Source organism: Nicotiana tabacum, chromosome 15, assembly GCF_000715075.1.
Source record: "Nicotiana tabacum cultivar K326 chromosome 15, ASM71507v2, whole genome shotgun sequence".
In the NCBI taxonomy this organism is placed as follows: Eukaryota; Viridiplantae; Streptophyta; class Magnoliopsida; order Solanales; family Solanaceae; genus Nicotiana; species Nicotiana tabacum.
This window is the reverse complement of record NC_134094.1, coordinates 23,550,040-23,570,768: the sequence shown is the minus strand read 5'-3', so window position 1 is coordinate 23,570,768 and position 20,729 is coordinate 23,550,040. Positions and strand designations below refer to the sequence as shown.

At 40.0% G+C, this 20,729-nt stretch overlaps 1 long non-coding RNA gene across 3 annotated transcripts in view; it reads right to left on the bottom strand.

Moving 5' to 3' along the window:
• Positions 1 to 1,574: 1,574 nt before the first annotated feature.
• LOC107810244 (uncharacterized) overlaps positions 1,575 to 20,729 on the bottom strand; it is a 31,191-nt gene continuing 12,036 nt past the window's right edge. The window contains exons 3-4 of one of the 3 annotated variants that reach the window (XR_012699176.1): positions 4,534 to 4,576; positions 1,575 to 2,968 (exon numbers count right to left, since the gene is read on the bottom strand). This is a non-coding gene — a long non-coding RNA (uncharacterized LOC107810244). The remainder of the gene's footprint in view (positions 2,969 to 4,533; positions 4,577 to 20,729) is intronic. The other 2 variants (XR_012699175.1, XR_012699177.1) reach the window with 2 other exon arrangements.

The following is a 20,729-nucleotide window of genomic DNA, read 5'->3' as shown; positions in this document are numbered from 1 at the left end:
AGCGGTTATTCTTATCAAGTTGCTACTTGTGTTTGCTTTATTTGTTTTTACCGGATTTAAACTATGCCCAGCTTACGATATTGTGTTATTACTTGTGGTATCACACTGCAAATTGTTGCTTCTATTTCCTATTGAAAGCACTGTATTATTGTTGTCATTATGCGTAGTTCTGTAGAGATATCGTACTCTGCTAGTTCTGCACTTATACTTGTCCAGGTTATTTAGTCTAGTAGGTGTCTTGACTGTCCCTCGTCACTACTCCACTGAGATTAGTCTTGATACTTACTGGGAACCGTTGTGGTGTACTCATACTACACTTCTGTAAATTTTTGTGCAGATATAGATAATTCAGAGTCAATCGATCGCTAGCTAGATGTACGGATCTTGCTCTGGAGACTCAAGGTAAACCTGCTACTGCATTCACAAGCCTCAGAGTCACCTTGTGTTATTGTACTTGCATTATTTATCTCTATTTTCAAACAGTTATATTTAGATGTTTTTGTAGCAAACTCAGTAGAGCTTATGACTTGTACTACCGGTTTTGGGAATTGAAATTGTGTATAAGATTTTTATCTCATATTCTTCGTTTGATGGTTGATTTCTTCTATTAATTCATTAAGTGTTAGGCTTACCTAGTATTAGAGACTGAGTGCCGTCACGTTATTCTACAGAGAAAAATTGGGGTCGTGACATAAAATCTCCTCCTATGAAAAGCCTCATCCAAATCCTCCTTGAGGTCCGAAACTAAAAGGCACAGAAGTAGGGACACATTTAATGAACTAGGAATGATAGTAACAGTAATGAATGTGAGATTAAATACCCCAAAGGATGCTAAAAAGGTCAGCAAGCAAACAAATACAAGTGAGCTAAACAGATTAACTACAATTAGAGCACAACGACTAATAAAGAACACGATAGGAACAAAGCAACATATCGAAAATGGAATGTACAAAACAAGAATACACTAGGAACAAAGCAACAGGTTTTAACCGAATATATCGAAAATCTATATATTATAATAAAAGAGGAAAAAGTCTTCTCCTTAAGTCACATGACAGCCTAGAAAAAAATCACATGACATAAGTAGTTAATATTTAGTTATTTAGTTAATAATTAGTTATTGGTTATTGTTTTTGAACAAAAAAAATTATCCAATGACTATGCAACTCTCTTTAATTTAATAGAGATTTTATTCATTAAAATTTAGATAATACTATTAAGAACAATAGGATAAAATTCAAAAAATAAAATATGCATATATTCTATTATATTATAAAAAAAAAATAGTATACAAGAATATTAAACAAAGTAATATGTTAATAAAATTTTATATTTAACAATGCAATTATATTAAATATTGGATAATATAATAAAACAAATACATAACAAAAAGTTATTCGATGACTATATAAATCCCTTTAATTTAATAGAAATTTTTTTCATTAAAATTCAGATAATACTACTGACAATAATATAATAAAAATGTAAAAATACTAAGCAAAGTAATATGCTAATAAAAATTTATATTAACAATGTAAAAATACTAAACACTAGATAATAGAATAAAGAAAAATATATAACAAAAAATTTATTCAATGAGTCCCTTTAATTTAATAGCAGTTTTATTATTGGGTATATCACATTGACAAATAAGACGACAACTGAAATTTATTAAAACAATACGATCTAATTTATTCAAACAAACTCGATCACAATTTAATTTAATTAATATTTTTTAATATTAATCGCGCACTACTAGTAGAATATAACAAAACAATAACACACTAGGAACAAAGCAACAAGTTCTAATATAGTATACCTAAAACGGAATGTACAACAAAGATAAACGCTTTAAATGATAAACAAAATATAACAAGGCAAGGCAAGTAAGAATGTTTGGCGGTGCGAGGCGGGTTCTGTCTGAACCCGTACAATTTTGCCCCGCCCCGCATAGGATTTAAATCCGCATTGATCCGCCCTACACTCCACCTGCGTTCACCCGTCCCGCAATTTTTTTAAAATAAAAATTCTCTCTTTTCCTTTTAAAAGATGATTGTTACAAGAAAAATAGATCGCCCTTTACAAGCTAAATTTTCGATTCATATATTTCAAACTTAGAAGGTTTGCTGTTTATTTGTCTCTCAAGCCATATATGGCTTCAGATTATTTCAACAATTAAATAGCACGAAGTAGTGCTATTATATATGATAATAATTATAAGTGATTCAGAAAATAAAAGACAGAAATTTTTTCCATATGAAATTTAAATTGAATTCCACCAGCAAACAAAAATGAGGAGTAATACAAAAAGATGAAAAAAAACAGTAAAGATTTTTAAAACTCCATAACAGTTAAGAATATGACAGTTCATTTTAATTTTGTTTACGTTCAAAACTTCTAACAATTTCAAAAGTCAAATCATTTATTGTATAGCCACTTAGTATTTTGGGTTGAAGAGATCATTTAGTTCAAAAACTTGAATCTCCCAACCGGCTCCCACGTGATTTTTTTAATTTAAAATTTGAACCCGCGCCCCGTAACCGCTAACTCTTAAACCCGCTGACGCTCAAACCGGCACCGTCCCACACCGCCCATTGCCATCCCTAAAGGCAAAAAAGATAGAACCTGGATTGTAGTCGAGCCGCTGCTGCCACTCATCGGCAGTAAAGAACCCTTGAATGACGGTCGTCGGAAAGTTGGCCGGAGTTGAACCGCTGCTGCCACTCCTTGCTGGTTCACGTCGGCGGTGGCTAGAAGTCGGATGTGATAGGTCCAGTTGAGGAGGTGACCACCAGTGATGCCGAATCTGTCCGGAAATCATACTGGTGGTGCTCATGTCGTCGGAAATCTGGGTCTCGCAGGAACACACACCAACCCACACATACAGAGAAGAACGACGGGGAGAGGATTGGATCTGCCGACTATCGCCATTAAAATTGAATTTACTCGTGAAAGGAATGACCGCACACTGTGCAATGCAAAAGACTCATTCTTTATTTTTATTTTCAATAAAGAAAATTAGTAATTTTATAAGAATCATGAAAGCAAAAATTGGCGTGAATTGTTAGAGTTTAGGTATTTATTCTAAAAGGAATTTTGAAGAAGATATGGATTTAAATTAATTAAAATAGTTTAATACTTTAATAAGGTAAATTAGACAAATGAGTTAAATTATTGTAAGGAAAAACTCAAATTAAGGATTGTAAGTGTCGTACAACAACTAAGAAGGGACTGGATTTTTCTAAAATTTGAATATTGTTATGAAAATAATTATATTGTGGATGTTCATTTATTACTCCGCTATAGATAATCTTCCTGAAGAAGATTATCCATTTAGTACTCTGTTGAAGTTTATCTACAAGCAGCTGATGCAAGCAGGTTGCAAGCAGCTCAATGAAATGATTTGCAGCAGCTTCTTATTAAACAGGCAAGTTGCAAGCAGCTCATGCAGACAACTTACAAGCAGCTAAAGAAAAGCCTTGCAGCTGCTTCCTGAAAAGTCTCGCGGCTGCTTCCTTTATTCTATAAATAGAATAGTTTTCAGTTCATTAAGTACATAAGTTTGAAGTTTGAATAATATATCAGTTTCTCTCTATACTTGTCTTTACTTTACAGTTTTTATTTTATAACACGTTATCAGCACGAGACTCTACCATCTCGAGAAAATACTTTGAAAGTATCAGAGGTACGAACTTTTTTTTTCTAAATAATGTCAAATCTTTCTAAACTTGAGTTTGTAGCCCTGGATATATCGGGCAAAAGCTACATGTCTTGGGTGCTTGATGCCGAAATTCATCTTGATGCGATGGGTCTGGCAGACACCATCAAAGATAAAAATCAGGCATCAAACCAAGACCGTGCCAAAGCAATGATATTCCTACGCCATCACCTTGATGAGGGCCTGAAAATGGAATATCTTACTGTTAAAGATCCAGTCATACTGTGGAATAATTTGAAAGATAGATATGACCACCTGAAGATGGTCGCTCTTCCACAGGCACGTTATGATTGGACTCATCTAAGGCTACAAGATTTTAAATCTATCAGTGAGTATAATTCTACTATGTTCAGAATTATTTTCCAATTGAAACTATTTGGTGATAATATTACTGATCATGATATGTTGTAGAAAACTTTTATCACTTTTCATGCCTCGAATATGCTCCTGCAGCAGCAATATCGAGAGATGGGATTTAAAAAGTATTCTGAACTTATCTCACATCTTCTTGTAGCCGAGCAACATAATGGGCTATTAGTGAAAAATCATGAAAGCCGACCTACTGGTTCTTGTCCATTCCCTGAAGTGAATGAGACGAACTTCCACCAAGCTAAGCGTGGAAGAGGACGTGGCCCCAGTCATGGTCATGGCCGTGGTCGGAGAGAAAACTCTAATCGTTGTAATAACAATGCACCAAAGAACCCTCCTCACCACCAGCAGTGGAAAAGGAAGGAACAAAAGCATGAAGCAGTACAAGAAGCAAAGCCAGAAAATGCATGCTATAGATGTGGAGGAAAAGGGCATTAGTCACGTACATGTCGTACGCCAAAGCACCTGGTTGAGCTATATCAAGCCTCCCTGAAGAAGACAGAGAAAAATGCTGAAGCAAATTTTATTTCTGAAGATAATTTAGACTTCATGCATTTAGATGTAGCTGATTATTTTGCACTCCTAGAAGGAGAAACAAGTCATGTGATCGGTAGTGAATCTGTAGAAATGTAAATATTTTAATTTTTGTTTGTAGTAGATAGTATGGTTATGTAATTGTTGTACATAAATAAAGTTATTCTTTGATAATAATGTTTACTATCATATTTATTTTGTTTATGTCATTTTGAAGAATATGGATAATCCTCAAATTATGTTTGGATCAAAGACCAATCATGAAGATATTTGTGTAATTGATAGTGGAACAACTCATGCCATATTCAAAGATTAGAAATCCTTTTCTTATTTGCATAAGGAAAAAGCAAATGTTTCTACAATTTCTGGTAATATAAGTTTGATTGAAGGCTCCGGAAGAGCTATTGTATTTCTGTCTAAAGGAACAAAACTTATTATAGACAATGCATTATTCTCCCCCAAGTCCCGAAGAAACTTGTTGAGTTTTATAGATATCCGCCGAAATGATATCATGTTGAGACAATAGATGAAATGAACGTGGAATATCTTTGTATTACAAAGAATATTTCTGGCCAAAAATGCATTGTAGAAAAGTTACCAACTTTATCTTCTGGCTTATACTATTCAAAGATTAGTACAGTTGAAGCACACTCTATCGTAAACCAGAAATTTACTGATTCAAATACTTTTGTACTTTGGCATGGCCGTTTGGGCCATCTTGGATCAATAATGATGAGACGAATTATTGAAAATTCGAGTGGGCATCCATTAAAGAACCTGAAGATTCTTACAAATGATGAATTTTCTTGTGATGCTTGTTATCAAGGCAAAATGATCACTATACCATCACCAATGAAGGTTGGCATTGAGTCCCCTACCTTTTTAGAACGTATACATGGGGATATACGTGGCCTTGCAGAGTCATTTATTAAACGGCTGCAATTGATAGCAAGACCACTACTTATGAAAACAAAATTGCCCACTACTTTTTGGGGCCATGCTATCTTGCACGCAGCATCACTTATCCGTCTCAGACCAACACATTATAATAAATATTCTCCGTCACAATTAATTTTTGGTCATGAACTAAATATTGTCCATCTACGAATTTTTGGATGTGCTGTATTTGTGCCAGTAGCACCACCACAGCGCAGTAAGATGGGCCATCAAAGAAGGTTAGGAATATATATTGGGTTTGAATCACCCTCTATTATTCGCTATCTTGAACCATTGATGGGAGATTTATTTACTGCTCGATTTGCAGATTGTCGATTTGATGAAACAAATTTCCCACAATTAGGGGGAGAGAAAAAGGAAATCAAAAGAGAAATTGTGTGAAAAGTTTCATCATTATCTCATTTTGATCCACGTACCGCTATATATAATCAGGAGGTCCAGAAGATCATCCATTTATAAAATATAGCAAATCAAATGCCAGACGCGTTTACTGATTTGAAAAGGATAACTAAGTCACTTATCCCTGCAGAGAATGTGCCTATACGAATTGATGTCCCAGCAGGACCATCTACTAGCATAAGAACTAGTGAACCTAAAGCACGCCTGAAGCGTGATAGGCCTTTGGGTTTTAAGGATCGAAATCCTAGAAAAAGAAAATCGACAAATGATCAAAATGATATTATGAAGGGATCTACTGAAGAGACCCAAGATCTGATTAGTTCTGAGATTCCTGAAGAAATCAATGAACCCGAGACTCAAGTGAGTGAGGAACTTTTAATAAGTTCTACTGGTAATGGGATTAATTTAAATCGATCTGAAATAGTGGTGGATAATATTTTTGCATATAATGTTGCACTTAACATTATGCAAGATAGTGAGGATTGTGAACCCCGATCTGTCGAAGAATGTCAACAAAGATCTGATTGGCCAAAATGGCAAGGGGCAATTCAATCAGAATTGAATGCACTTGCTAAAAGAGAGGTCTTTACACCAGTAGTCCAAACACATGCTGGTGTAAAACCAGTTGGTCATAAATGGATTTTTGTGCGAAAAAGGAATGACCAAAATGAAGTTGAAAGATACAATGCCCGCCTTGTCGCACAAGGATTCTCACAACGACTTGGAGTCGATTATAAAGAAACATATTCACCAGTTATGGATGCCATAATATTTTGATATCTCATCAGTTTAGCCTTACGTGAAAGACTTGAAATACATATGATGGATGTGGTTACAACTTATTTGTACGGGTCACTTGATAATGAGATTTACATGAAAATCCCTGAAGGATTTAAAATGCCTGAAGCATATTTGAAATCTCGGGAAATGTATTCAATCAGATTACAAAGATCTTTGTACAGTTTAAAGCAATCTGGGCGCATGTGGTATAATCGCCTTAGTGAATATTTACTGAAAGAGGGTTACATAAATGATGTTATTTGTCCATGTATTTTTATAAAGAAAATGACATCAGAATTTGTTATACTTGCTGCTTTTGTTGATGACATAAATCTTGTTGGAACTCCAGAAGAGCTCCAAAAGGCAATTGAATATCTTAAGAAAGAATTTGAGATGAAAGATCATGGGAAAACAAAACTTTGTCTTGGATTGCAAATTGAACATTTAGCAAACGGGATCTTTATGCATCAATCTGCCTATACAGAAAGGGTCTTAAAATATTTTTACATGGACAAAGCACACCCATTGAGTACACCAATGGTTGTTCGATCACTTGAAGTGAATAAGGACCCGTTCCGACCTCCAGAAGAGGATGAGGAACTCCTTGGTCCTGAAACACCCTATCTTAGTGCAATTGGTGCACTTATGTATCTTGCTAATGCTACAAGGCCTGACATAGCATTTTCTGTTAATTTACTAGCAAGATATAGCTCTTCTCCTACTCGGAGACATTGGAATGAGATTAAGCATATTTTGCGATATTTAAAGGAAACTCTTGATATGGGTTTGTTTTATGCTAACAAAGGTAATGCAGATCTTGTTGGTTAAGCAGATGCATGTTATTTATCTGATCCCCATAAAGCTCGATCTCAAACTGGGTACGTGTTTACATGTGGAGGTACTGTCATATCATGGCGCTCCACAAAGCAGTCAATTGTTGCTACTTCTTCAAATCATGCTGAGATAATAGCTATTCATGAAGCAAATAGGGAATGCGTATGGTTGAGATCAGTGATTCATTTTATTCAAGAAAAATATGGTTTAGAGTGTGATAAAAGATCCACAATTTTATACGAAGACAATGCTGCATGCATAGTCCAATTGAAGGGAGGATTTATAAAAGGAGGTAGAACGAAGCACATTTCACCAAAATTATTCTACACACACGATCTTCAGAAAAATAGTGACATTAATGTGCAGTAAATCCGTTCAAGTGACAATCCGGCAGATTTATTCACTAAATCTTTGCCAACTTCAACTTTTGAGAATATGGTATACAAGATTGGAATGCAGAGACACAAATATTTGAAACAAGGTTTTCATCATGGGGAGTAAAATACGCGATGTATTCTTTTTTCCTTACTAAGGTTTTTTCCCACAGGGTTTTCCTTATAAGGTTTTTAATGAGGCAGCTAGAAATGCATATTACTAAATATGTGTACTCTTTTTCCTTCACTAGGATTTTTCCCACTGGATTTTTCCTAGTAAGGTTTTAACGAGGCACAATACCTTTTAATGAACATCCAAGGGGGAGTGTTATAAAAATAATTATATTGTGGATGTTCATTTATTACTCCGCTATAGATAATCTTCCTGAAGAAGATTATCCATTTAGTACTCTGTTGAAGTTTATCTATAAGCAGCTAATGCAGGCAGGTTGCAAGCAGCTCAATGAAATGATTTGCAGCAGCTTCTTATTAAATAGGCAGGTTGCAAGCAGCTCATGCAGACAACTTACAAGCAACTAAAGAAAAGCCTTGCAGCTGCTTCCTGAAAAGCCTCACAGCTGCTTCCTTTCTTCTATAAATAGAGGAGTTTTCAGTTCATTATGTACATAAGTTTGAAGTTTGAATAATATATCAGTTTCTCTCTATACTTGTCTTTACTTTACATTTTTTATTTTATAACAAATATACTCTTTTGTAAGACTTTTTGTGAGGTGCTATTTCTTCCTTTGTTAAGTTAATTAACTATAATTAATATTCATCATTTCTTAGGGACTTACTTTTTTTCTTTAATATTTACTTTACAACATAAATACATTATTTAATATTATGTGAATTTTAAAACAATTATAGTCACTTATAGGGGTACGCATGTTGGACAAAATATTAACTTTTTAATCCTTTATAAATAGATTTCACATTATTGTTATTCAATTATTTTCTTTATTATTTACGACTTCACAATCAAATAAATTTTATCTATCAATTTTTTTAATTTAACTTTGTTAGAAAATCTTAGTATTTAGGATTTTAAATCTATTAAGATCATATTGATGTAACTTTTATGATATTTAACTCATCGACACGGAATACACACGCAACGCGCGTCACATAAGACTAGTTCTTACTAAAATGTATAGTTAACTATCAAATTATTTCTCCTTAGTTTATTAGCAGTCTCTCACGTTTACCTTTTCTCTCCCCTATCTCCTTTTTTTAAATAATAAAATGGGTGAAAATTCTTTACACCCCTAACTTTACTTTAAATTTCTCTCAACTCTGAAGAATAGAAATAGTTCCTCTCATATCCTATGCATATTTATTTTGCCCTTAAGATTTTCAATCCTTCATTTATGTAATACCTTAAATAATAAAACAGAAAAACTAAAACTAAAGTCTCTCATTATAAATATTAAATTACTTAAAATTTAAATAATATTAATCGTAATGTGAATCCTTAATTGTTCCATTTTGTAATTTGACACTTAAATATAGTTTTCATAAAGATTGACCAAACGTAAATTATTTTCTTTAACACTGACGAAAGAGCTTATCAAATTATTTGACCAAATACATGTTCCTACTCTCACAAAATACCTCTCAAAATATCCACTTGCAAAGAATTTAAGTACTATTTTGAAATGGGGTTTGAAAAGTAGTACTTGGAGACGAGCTTGTGGTCTCAACTTGGACAACTCAACTTTGCAACTTGTAGGGTGATGGTCCATATTACTCCAAAGGTGTATACATGTAAAATTGGGGTAACACATACCTCGATTTCCTGGTGAAGAAAATGGAAGAAGATCATGGACACACGAGATTGAAATCGAAGCTGGGAGCCCTTCGTATCGAGATCCATAAAAGGTGGACGGCGTGCTCATCGTCGGGCATGATAGAGCGACGCGCCCCAGACCCAGAACGAGTTCTAAGATCTCAAAAAATACAGTAAACGATTATACACGGCGGATAGAGGGTCGGGATATTCGGACTTAACCGAATATCACAACACAGAACTCGCTCGATGTCGGTTACGGATCAGTAATTAACAAGAAAGGAAGATTTTTACCTTTTCTAGACTTATACTAGGAATGAAACTCTCCTACTATATAAAGAGAAAGTTTTTCTTTTGTAACAGACATTATAACACATAAATCAAAGCAATTCAAGCTTATTTTTCTGCTCTCTATCTACTGCTAAAGTTCTTATTTAATTGTTATATTCTTCATTCACAACTGGGCTCGAACCAAGGGTCCGATAGAGGGCAAGGTTACTATTCAACCTAGGTTCATGCTAAGCCATAACACTTCAACTGGTTTGATCATTTATTTTGCCTCTAACTCGTTTATTTAATATTCTAGATTATTTGTTTTGAATCAAATCACATATCCTTAAAATCGCGTACCAATTAAATTGTTATCTGATTTAAGGGTAAACAGTTTGGCACACACCGTGGGGCTAAGGATAATAGTGATGATTTTATATGAATCTCCACAACACACCCTATTTTATGTTTGTTCTTTAAAGTCTTAATTTCAGGTCAGCTCAAAAATGTCGAACTCTCAGTCTGCCCACTTGAACGTTGATACTGAGTATGTCCATCATGGCAAAAATAATAATTTGGTGCCAAGTAACGAGGTGCCTCCTGTTGATCCCAACGGTTTCCCAGTTGCTGATTTGGTCAATGCTAACTCACAGGTGACCATCGACGTCAATTTGCCATCCGATCCAGAAAATAGTGTTCATGGGGGACCCCGACCGACAGCTCGAGAAGCGTCCGAAGGCAACGGTGATGAGGTAAGCCTACAACTAATCTTCGAAATATTGCAGGCTCAACATGCGACAATAGTACAGCTGTAGAATCAAAGCCACACCTCCAACTGGGTCGAACCCGAGCAATCCCGGGAAAGCACCCGAAGAAACGAACAACTTACCGAGAGAACGGGTGAAGTCGAGCCTGGGGTCAATCCCAAGATAATGAAAATGCTTGAAGAATTAACGAAGCGGGAATAGTCAGGTGAGAAGAAAATTTAGGCTAATGACAAGAAGGTGGAAACGTACAATTCTAGGGTCGATCAAATTCCGGGAGTACCCCCGTTATTAAAAAGGCTGGATTCCAAGAAATTTATCCAGAAGCCTTTTCCTCCCAGCACGACACCGAAGCCGATCCCAAAGAGGTTATGTATGCCCGATATCCCCAAATATAACGAAACCACAGATTCGAATGAGCATGTGACTTCCTATACATGCGCAATCAAGGGAAATAACTTGGAAGACGATGAAATCGAGTCGGTGTAACTGAAGAAGTTTGAGGAGACTTTGTGCAAAAGAGCAATGATATGGTATCACAACTTACCCCCAAATTCCATTGACTCATTTGCTATGCTTGCAGATGCTTTTGTAAAAGCCCATGCCGGGGACATCAAGGTCGAGACCAGAAAGTCAGACCTTTTCAAGGTTAAGCAAAGAGATAACGAGATGCTCAGAGAGTTCGTGTCAAGGTTCCAGATGGAACGGATGGACCTGCCTCCGGTTATAAATGATTGGGTCATTCAGGCATTCAATCAAGAGCTTAAGCCACGAAGTTCCTTGGCCTCTCAACAGCTAAAACAAAATTTGGTAGAGTACTCGGTGGTGACTTGGGCCGATGTCCACAACAGGTACCCGTCAAAAATCATGGTGTCCACAACAGGTACCAGTCAAAGATCATGGTCGATGACGACCAACTCGGAGCTCCTTCTGGGTTTGTTTACCTAGTCAGGGCCGGTGATAGGTCTAAGAGAGTCGTTGATCATATGCCAAGATCGGTCTGGGATCGGTACCAACCATACAGCACGGACCGAAGGGAAAATATGTCTGGGCATCTCCCCACAAGGAACGAGAAGAGAGACGATCGAGGGCCTAGTAACCGAGGTCTCATGAGCAAAACTGGTTTTGATAGACCGCTCGAGGTAGGGAAGCACCGAGATTATCGAAGTATAACTTCAACGTTGATGCTTCCAGTATCGTGTCAGCCATCAGGTGTATCAAAGAGACCAAGTGACCTCGACCATTGCAGTCCGACCCTAACCAAAGAGATCCTAACTTGATGTGTAAGTATCACGGCACTCATGGTCACATGACAGAGGATTGCCGATAGTTGAGAGAAGATATTGCCCGGTTATTCAACAATGGGCACCTCAGAGAATTTATGAGTGATCGAGCCAAAAACCATTGCAGGAACAGAGACGTCAACAAACAGGTAGAACAAGAGGAGCCTCAGTACATCATCAATATGATCATCGGAGGAGTCGATGTCCCCCAAGGACCAATGATAAAATGCACTAGAGTATCTATCACAAGGGAAATATTCACCCGGGATTATGTCCCGGCGGGAACCATTTCGTTCAGCAACGAGGATGCTGAGGGCATCGTGCAAACTTACAATGATGTGCTGGTAATATCCGTACTTATCAATAAATCTCGAGTCAAATACGTGCCGATTGATCCAGGTAGCTTGGCCAACATCATTAGATCAAGTGTCATAGAGCAATTGGGGTTACAGGACCTAATCATTCCAGCATTCCGGATGTTGAACAGATTTAACATGGCAAACCACTAAAGGGGATATAACCCTGCCAGTAAACACCGCTGGGATGACCCAAGAGACAAAGTTCTACGTGATCGAAGGGGACATGAGGTATAACACTCTATTCGGAAGGGCATGGGTTCACAACATGAGGGCGGTATCCTCTACCTTGCATCAGGCGTTGAAATTCCCTACACCGGGAGGAGTCAAGATGGTTTACGGAGAGCAGTTGACCACAAAGGAGATGTTCGATGTCGACAAGGTAATCCCGGTGCCCGCGGTTTCAACATCAAGGAACGCAGAGTTGACCAAAAAGGAAGAAATTAAATCGCAATCACTGATGCGGGCCTCAGCCGAACCGGAGGAACGAGGAACAGATGAGGAGGATAATTATGATGTACCGAGATCATTCATAGCTCCTGACGACACTGACGCTACCAAATCAACGGTTGAAGAGTTGGAGCAAGTCATATTAATCGAACACCTACCAGACCGAAAGGTATACCTGCACACGAGGTTAATCCCCGAGCTCAAGAAAAAACTTATTGATTTTCTTAAAGCTAACGTATACCTGCGCACGAGGTTAACCACTCATAAGCTGAGTTTGGATCCGAAGTTCTATCCGGTCAAGCATAAGAGGAGGCCACAATCCGAGGTCAAACATGCATTCATCAAGGATGAGGTATCCAAACTTCTTAAAATAGGATCCATTCGGGAAGTTAAATACCCCGACTGGTTAGCTAACATAGTGGTAGTGCCTAACAAGGGGAATAAGCTAAGGATGTGTGTAGATTAGAAAGACATGAACAAAGCATGCCCTAAGGATTCTTTCCATTTGCTTGACATCGATCTAATGATTGACATGACGACCAGACACAAGATACTCAGTTTTCTCGATGCCTACTTCGGGTACAACCAAATTCGGATGGACCCAGACGACCAAGAAAAAACTTCTTTCATCAATAAATTCGGCACCTACTACTATAACGTAATGCCATTTGGATTAAAGAATGTCGGTGTCACCTACTAACGCCTAGTGAACTGGATGTTCGAAGAACAAATAGGGAATTCAATGAAAGTTTATATTGACGATATGTTGGTCAAGTCCCTGCAAGCAGAGGACCATTTGAAACATTTGCAGGACCTTCAACATACTGAAGAAATATAATATGAAGCTAAACTCGGAGAAGTGAACATTCGAGGTCGGATCAGGCAAATTCCTCGGGTTCATAGTATCCAATCGAGGGATCAAGATCAACCTTGACAAAATAAATGTCATAGAGGACATCACTATGGTGGATAACGTCAAGTCTGTTCAAAGACTAACTTGGCGTATAGCCTCCTTGGGCCTGTTCATCTCGAGGTCCTCGGACAAGAGCCATCGATTCGTCTCACTATTAAAGAAGAAGAATAACATTTCCTGGACCCCGGAATGCCATCAAGCTTTGGAATAACTCAAATAGTACCTCTCGAGTCCACCCCTGTTGCACACTCAGAAGGAAGATGAACAGTTGTACCTCTACTTGGCGGTTTACGAGGTGGCGGTAAGTGGTGTCTTTGTCCGGGAGGGAAATTTCCAATTTACTATATTAGTATAACTCTTGGTGAGGCCGAATCAAGGAATCCTCACCTGAAATAATTGGAGCTCGCTTTGCTAAGCGCTTCCAGGAAGCTAAAGTCGTACTTTCAATGTCATCCCATATGTGTCGTGACCTCTTATCCACCTAGGAATATCGGGTACAAGCCCGAGCTCTCGGGCCAGTTGGTCAAATGGGACGTAAAAATTAGCGGGTACGATATCAAATATCGACACCGAACCGCCATAAAATCTCAGATTTTGGCAGACTTCGTGGCCGATTTTACGCCGGCCTTGATACCCGAAGTCGAAGGGGAACTACTTCTAACCTCGGGGACTACTTTGGGGATCTGGACCTTCTTCACAGACGGTGCCTCCAACGCGAAGGGGTCCGGGCTCGGTATTGTATTAAAACCACCTACGAAAAATATAATTAGGCAGTCTATTAGAATTGTGAAATTCACTAACAATGAGGTCGAGTATGAGGCCATGATTATAGGTTTAGAATTGGCTAAAAGCCTTGGGGCCGAAGTGATCAAAGCCATGTGGGACTCCCTCCTCGTGGTAAATCAAGTTAAAGGAATGTTCAAAATAAAAGAAGAACAGATGTGAAGTTACTCGGACAAACTGCAGGTAATCCCTACACCAATTAAGGGAATGGACCCTGCAGCATGTACCCCAACATCAAAATAGTAAAGCCGATGCATTGGGTAACCTGGTGAGAGAAGAAGGCCACGCTGAAGTGAACTCAACGATTTTAACTTGGGATTGGAGAAACAAATACATAGACTACTTGAAGGTAGGAAAATTGCCTTCGGATACCAAAGAATCGAGAGCCTTGCACACCAAGGATGCCAGATTTAGCTTGGTCGAAGGGGCATTGTTCAGGAGGATCTTCGACGACCCACTATCCAGATGCTTGGGACCAGGAGAGACCGAATATGCCATGAGAGAGGTTCACGAAGACACTTGCAGGAACCTTTCGGGGGCAAAATCTTTGGTTCAAAAACTTATTAGGGCCGACGGACCAAAATGGAGAAGGATGTGAAGGACTTCGTACGGAAATGCGATGAGTGCCAAAGACATACCCCGATGATCCATCAACCTGGGAGAAATGCTCCACTCGCTCTTGTCCCCGTATCCATTTATGAAGTGGGGAATGGACATCGTCGGTTCCCTACCACGGGCACCCGGTAAAGCTCAATTCATACTATTCATGACCGATTATTTTTTCAAATGGGTTGAGGCTCAAGCATTCAAAAAGGTCCGGGAAAAAGAAGTCACTGACTTCATCTGAGACCACATAATATGTCGATTTGGGATACCGTCCGATATTGTTTGCGACAACGGAAAATAATTCATCGGCAGCAAGTTGAGTAAGTTTTTCGAAGATCACAAGATCAAGAAGATACTATCAACGCCTTATCACCCTAGTGGGAACGGGCAGGCAGAATCAACGAACAAGACTATACTTCAAACCCTAAAAAACAGTTTGACCGGTGCGAAAGGGAAATGGAAGGAGATCCTGCCCAAAGTCATGTGGGAATACCGTAATATTTAGAAATCGAACACTGGGGCCACCATATTTTCTTGGGTCTGCAGAGATAAAACCTTAATACAAGTCGAGGTGGGAGAATCGAACCTCAGGTTCCAGTATGTGATCAAAGAACCAATTGGCGAGGCCATGATCACGAGCCTGGAACTATTGGATGAAGGGCTGGAGGTTGTCCTAGTACGGTTGGCCGTCCAAAAGCAGTGTATAAAAAGGTATTACAACCAAAGAACCAGCCTCCGACTCTTTCAAATCGGGGACTGGGTGTTGAGGAGAGTAACACTACACACCAGGAAATCGAATGAAGAGAAACTGGCCCCGAATTAGGAAGGACCATATCGAGTTGTCGGGATAACCGACAGAGGCTCATATAAACTCGAAGCGAGAAACGGCGTATAACTACCAAGCAACTAGAGCGTGACATACTTAAAGTGATACTACAGGTAATCAGCTAAGGACTGATGTGGCTAATATGTCTGAAAGCACGTGTTACACTCTTTTTTCCTTGAACCGGTTTTGTCCTGAAGTTGGTTTTTCGGCAAGGGTTTTAACGAGGCAACAATAAAATGTGATACCTTAGATTTGAAGACCGGTTTTAAACCAAAATCGATAGTCATTTGCATAAGATCAACAGTATCGAGCCCTCATGAGTTCGACCTCGAATATTGGGGGCTATTACCCCCGGGTTAAGATCTTTACCAAGGGAAAAAAAGAAAATTTTATGTGTTTAAAGCTAAGACTTAGTGGTTAGGATTCATTTTAAGGGTCAAACAGTCATATGAACCGTGCCCACATAGTCCACTCTTGCCACGACACAAGTGTTATGTGCCTTTGATCATGTACATTGCATATTAAACAATGAAAGAAATTTCTACTTCCCTTACTGTGCATTTTCCTTCTTCGATCCTGGATCCTAAAGCCCACGGGCTACCCCTGCTCGGGGATTGTCAAGCCCACAAGCTACCCCTACTCGGGGATTGTCACACGATAAAAATTCAGACGACTCAGGCTACCGAATCTCGGAGGCACCAAACCCACTAGGCTTTCCCTGAATATAAAATGCTACGCCCACTCTAAAAATGGATCGGAGACATCCGAAGTACGTAACCAGAAAGTAACGCCCTTACGAAAAATCGAAACCTACTAAAAGGTTACCTTCGGCAAAAATATCATCTAAAAACACTTAAGCATCTTAAAAACCTTCGGTCTCATCGAGGGTTCGAAGCCACGAGCAAACTAATGTTGCATCGAAGTCGGGCTCCGTTTGAACCTCCGAAAAATGGACGCTCCAGAACTATATCTGATTTTCTCCGAAGGCATAAAACAATATGCAAATAGAAATTACAAGTAGATGATGGAAAACTAAAGACACGATATTGCCAGATGGGGGGAAATTTTATAAAATCAAAAATATATTTATAGAGGCCTGATAGAACGGACTCAAAATAAACAAATAAGAATACATAAGGAAAAACTAGAAAAATTCTAAGGCATCTACACCCGGTATTCACCGAGGCCCGACTCATCGCTAGAACCGTCGAAGACCTCGGAGCCTTCGAGATCCTCAGGCTCGTAGAGATCCTCGGCCTCGAGCCTTCTAGCTTCTTCAATCTTGGCCGATAAGTCAAAACCTCGGGCATGGATCTCTTCGAGGGTCTCTCTCATAGCCGCGTTATGTACTCAGCTTTCGTCTTTAAGCGGGTCTCGACTACCTCTACATCGGCCTTATACTGGGCCACAATTTCCTCGACATCAATAGTGGTTGCATCCAATTTGGACCTCAGGGCAGCATATTCTTGTCCGAGAGCATCCCGTTCTGTGACGGCCGAGCTCAGTCGTGCCCGGAGATCATCATTTAGCCAAGACCACTTATCGGCTTTATCCTTCACCACTCAAAGTTGGTTCTAGACCTATGCCAGCTCCGCTTTCACATCTTCCTTCACCGAAACCAGCAGGTCTATCTTTCCCTTCCACACTTCGGTTGTGGCTTTGACCTCATGCATTTCGGCCCGAAGCTGGTCGATCAGGTCTATCTTTTCTTGGACCTGCGAAGTTATGTTGTTAGTAACCACGACTAGTTGCTCGTTTTTAGCATCAAAGATCTTTACCTTCTCAACAGGTCGGGGTGTTCCCGCTTCAGGGTCGAGGCCTCCTTCTAAGCTTTTTCCAGCTCGGCCTGGAGATTCGGGAGGTCTTTGAGGGCCTCGTCCTGCTTTTCACTAAGAGCACTGTACATGTCCTTCTTCTGGACCTGCTCTTTGAGCTCGAACTCAAGATGTATGATCTCTAAGCGGTACCAGAGAAAGCTTTCACGGTGAAGCACCAAATCCTGAAAAACAATGAAGTTAGTTGAGGACATCAAAAACCAAAGTGAGATTCAAAAAGGGGTGCAAATGGCCGATGTCTACCCAGTTCAACGCCTGTTGTGCCTCGTGTAAGAGGATCAACATTCCCACCCCGTTCATCTTTGACTGGTCCTCCTCGGTCACTAGGCATCGAAGGTAGCTGGTTATGCCCAGCGGAGCAGACACAACCCGGGTATCCTACGGGATTGTAAGACTCATCGTTCTCTTGTGTTCGGTGTCCACGCTCGGAGTAGGGAATTGCTTCAATATATTTGGGCTCGAACTCGGCCCGCTCGCTCCAGATAGCGCATCTTTCTTCGAGACCTCCAAGTAACCAAGCCAAGAAAAGTCCTCCAGTGCCGTCGAAGAACGTGTTAAAGGCATCATTTGGGCCTTGTGCCACCTCGCTTGACTTCTCCTTGCCTGCTTGGGCCTCTAGATCATGGACTCGGTATAAGAGGGTGTCTCTATGATGTCAATGACACCGGGTTCCTCCTTCGGGACAGGAGCGACTTCCTGGGGGCCGCAACTTCCGTCTCTCCTTCTGGTCTCCGGGTCAGAAGGGGATCGACCTCATGATCCTCTTTCTCGGTCGTCGCCTGCTCCCCCTCATTAAGATTCGACCCATGAGAAATAAAGAGGTCGTCGTCTTCGGGCTCGTCCCTGAGCCGGTAGAGATTGTCGGGGTCCGGTACCCTGGACTTGGTGTTCTTTTTGGGCTTCCGGACCTGAATAATCACTTTCTTCTTCTTCGCCTTGGCATACGGGGAACCCGGGGACTTTCTTTTATTCTTTTTCTTCTCCTCCTTTGTGGAATCCTCGAGCTGGCTCAAAATGTAGGGTTCAGTAAGCGAGGATGGATCCTTGTCCTCATCCAACGACCTAAGTTTGGTGGTCTTAGGAAAACCTGTAAGAAAAGAGAAAGGGTTAGTACTGCGTATGTTAAGAGCGTGGTGGTAATTATTCGGGAAAGAACCTCACCATGAGAACGGGCCTCCCATTTGCCCTTTGAAATCTTGCGACATGTGCTCTCGGAGTACGACATCAGCTTGTAGATCCTCTCGATCCACTCCTTAAATCGGGTAATTGCATTAGGAACTTTGACAATAGCTGCAAGACTATAGACACATGCAATGAGAGAAAGAATAAAAATAAATGAATACTCAAGAAAGACAATACTTATGGGATATGTTCCACTCCTCAGGGAACGACAGAAACTTGGGAGGAATCAGGTCTTCAGTTTTTACCCGAACGAACCTCCCCTGCCAGCCTTGGTCTCGGTCCTCGTTGACGCTCTAGCAAGGAGCCTTGCTTGCTCGGCGAACAAGCTTCATCAGTCCTCCTTGAAAGATTCAGGGACTGTATAAGCGGAGTAGATGGTCGAGGGTGAACCGAGGGGCTTCGGTATTGTTTACGAAATTGTGTAAGAGGATTACGATGATCCAGAAGGACGGGTGAATTTGCCTAAGGCGCACCCCGTACCTTTTGCAGAAAGCAAGAAATATAGGGTCCATCGGGGTGAGCGTAAAGGAGTAAGTGTAAACACTACAATACCCCTTCACGTGAGTAGTAATATCATCATTGGGCCGGGGGAAGACCACGTCCTTACCCTCCCGTTTATAGTCCGCTCGGACTATGGGTAGGGTTTCTCCCTCGCCTCGGTCTTGTTGATTGGAGGCCTTCTCGACATTGAAGTCATTCCCAATAGAGCAGCCCCCGGGTATGAAGCTCTTCATGGGGGGGCTCCTAAGCCACTTCGGGAATGTCCACCTCAGCATCTGCAGCCAGGTGGGAGATGAAGGAGCAGCCTGCTGAGGCACAAACTTGGAGGTTTTTGCCATTGTAATCTGGGTAATATGAAGGTCTGAAGAAGAATATGAAGGTTTGAAGAAAAATATGAACATTTGAAAATGGTATGAAGGTATGGATTGAAGGTTCAAAGAAAATGTATGAGGATTGAAGATGAAGATATGAAGGCTTAAAGAACTATGTATGAAGATTTGGAGAAGTTAACAGCCGTTAGAGAGTTCGAGGAAAAAATCTAGAATCGAAAAGTGGAAAAAGTGAAAAAGGTCGAAGCTTTTATAGGGGGAAATAATCAATACGAGATGTTTCGCATTCGAAGGCAGCCAACCGATGACTGACACGTGTCCGAAGTCAGAACGACGCGATTTATGGGACATTTCGGTTTACCCGTCATCTCAGTTGTAACGTATGAAGGAAGGAACCGGGGTTCATCTGTCGTTTACCATCATTTCAGTAAACCTACTCTCCGAAAAATGAGGGGACTATTTGTATACGGGTAAAATCGGGGGTAACGTATACCCCGGCCCGATTTCCCGATGAAGAAAACGGAAGAAGAACATAGACGCACGAGATGGAAATCAAAGTTGGAAGCCCTTCATATCGAGATACATGGAAGGTGGACGACGTGCTCATCGTCAGGCATGATAGAGCGACGTGCCCCGGACCCAAAACGAGTTCTAAGTCCTCGGGAATCACAGTAAACAGTTACACACGGCAGATAGAGGGTTGTGATATTCAGACTTAACTGCATATCACAACGCAGATCTCACTCGATGTCGGTTATGGTTCAGTAATTAACGAGAAAGGAAAATATTTTTGGTGTTTAGACTTATACTAGGGATGAAACTCTCATACTATATAAAGGAGAAGTTTTTCTTTTGTAACAGACATTGGAACAGAGAA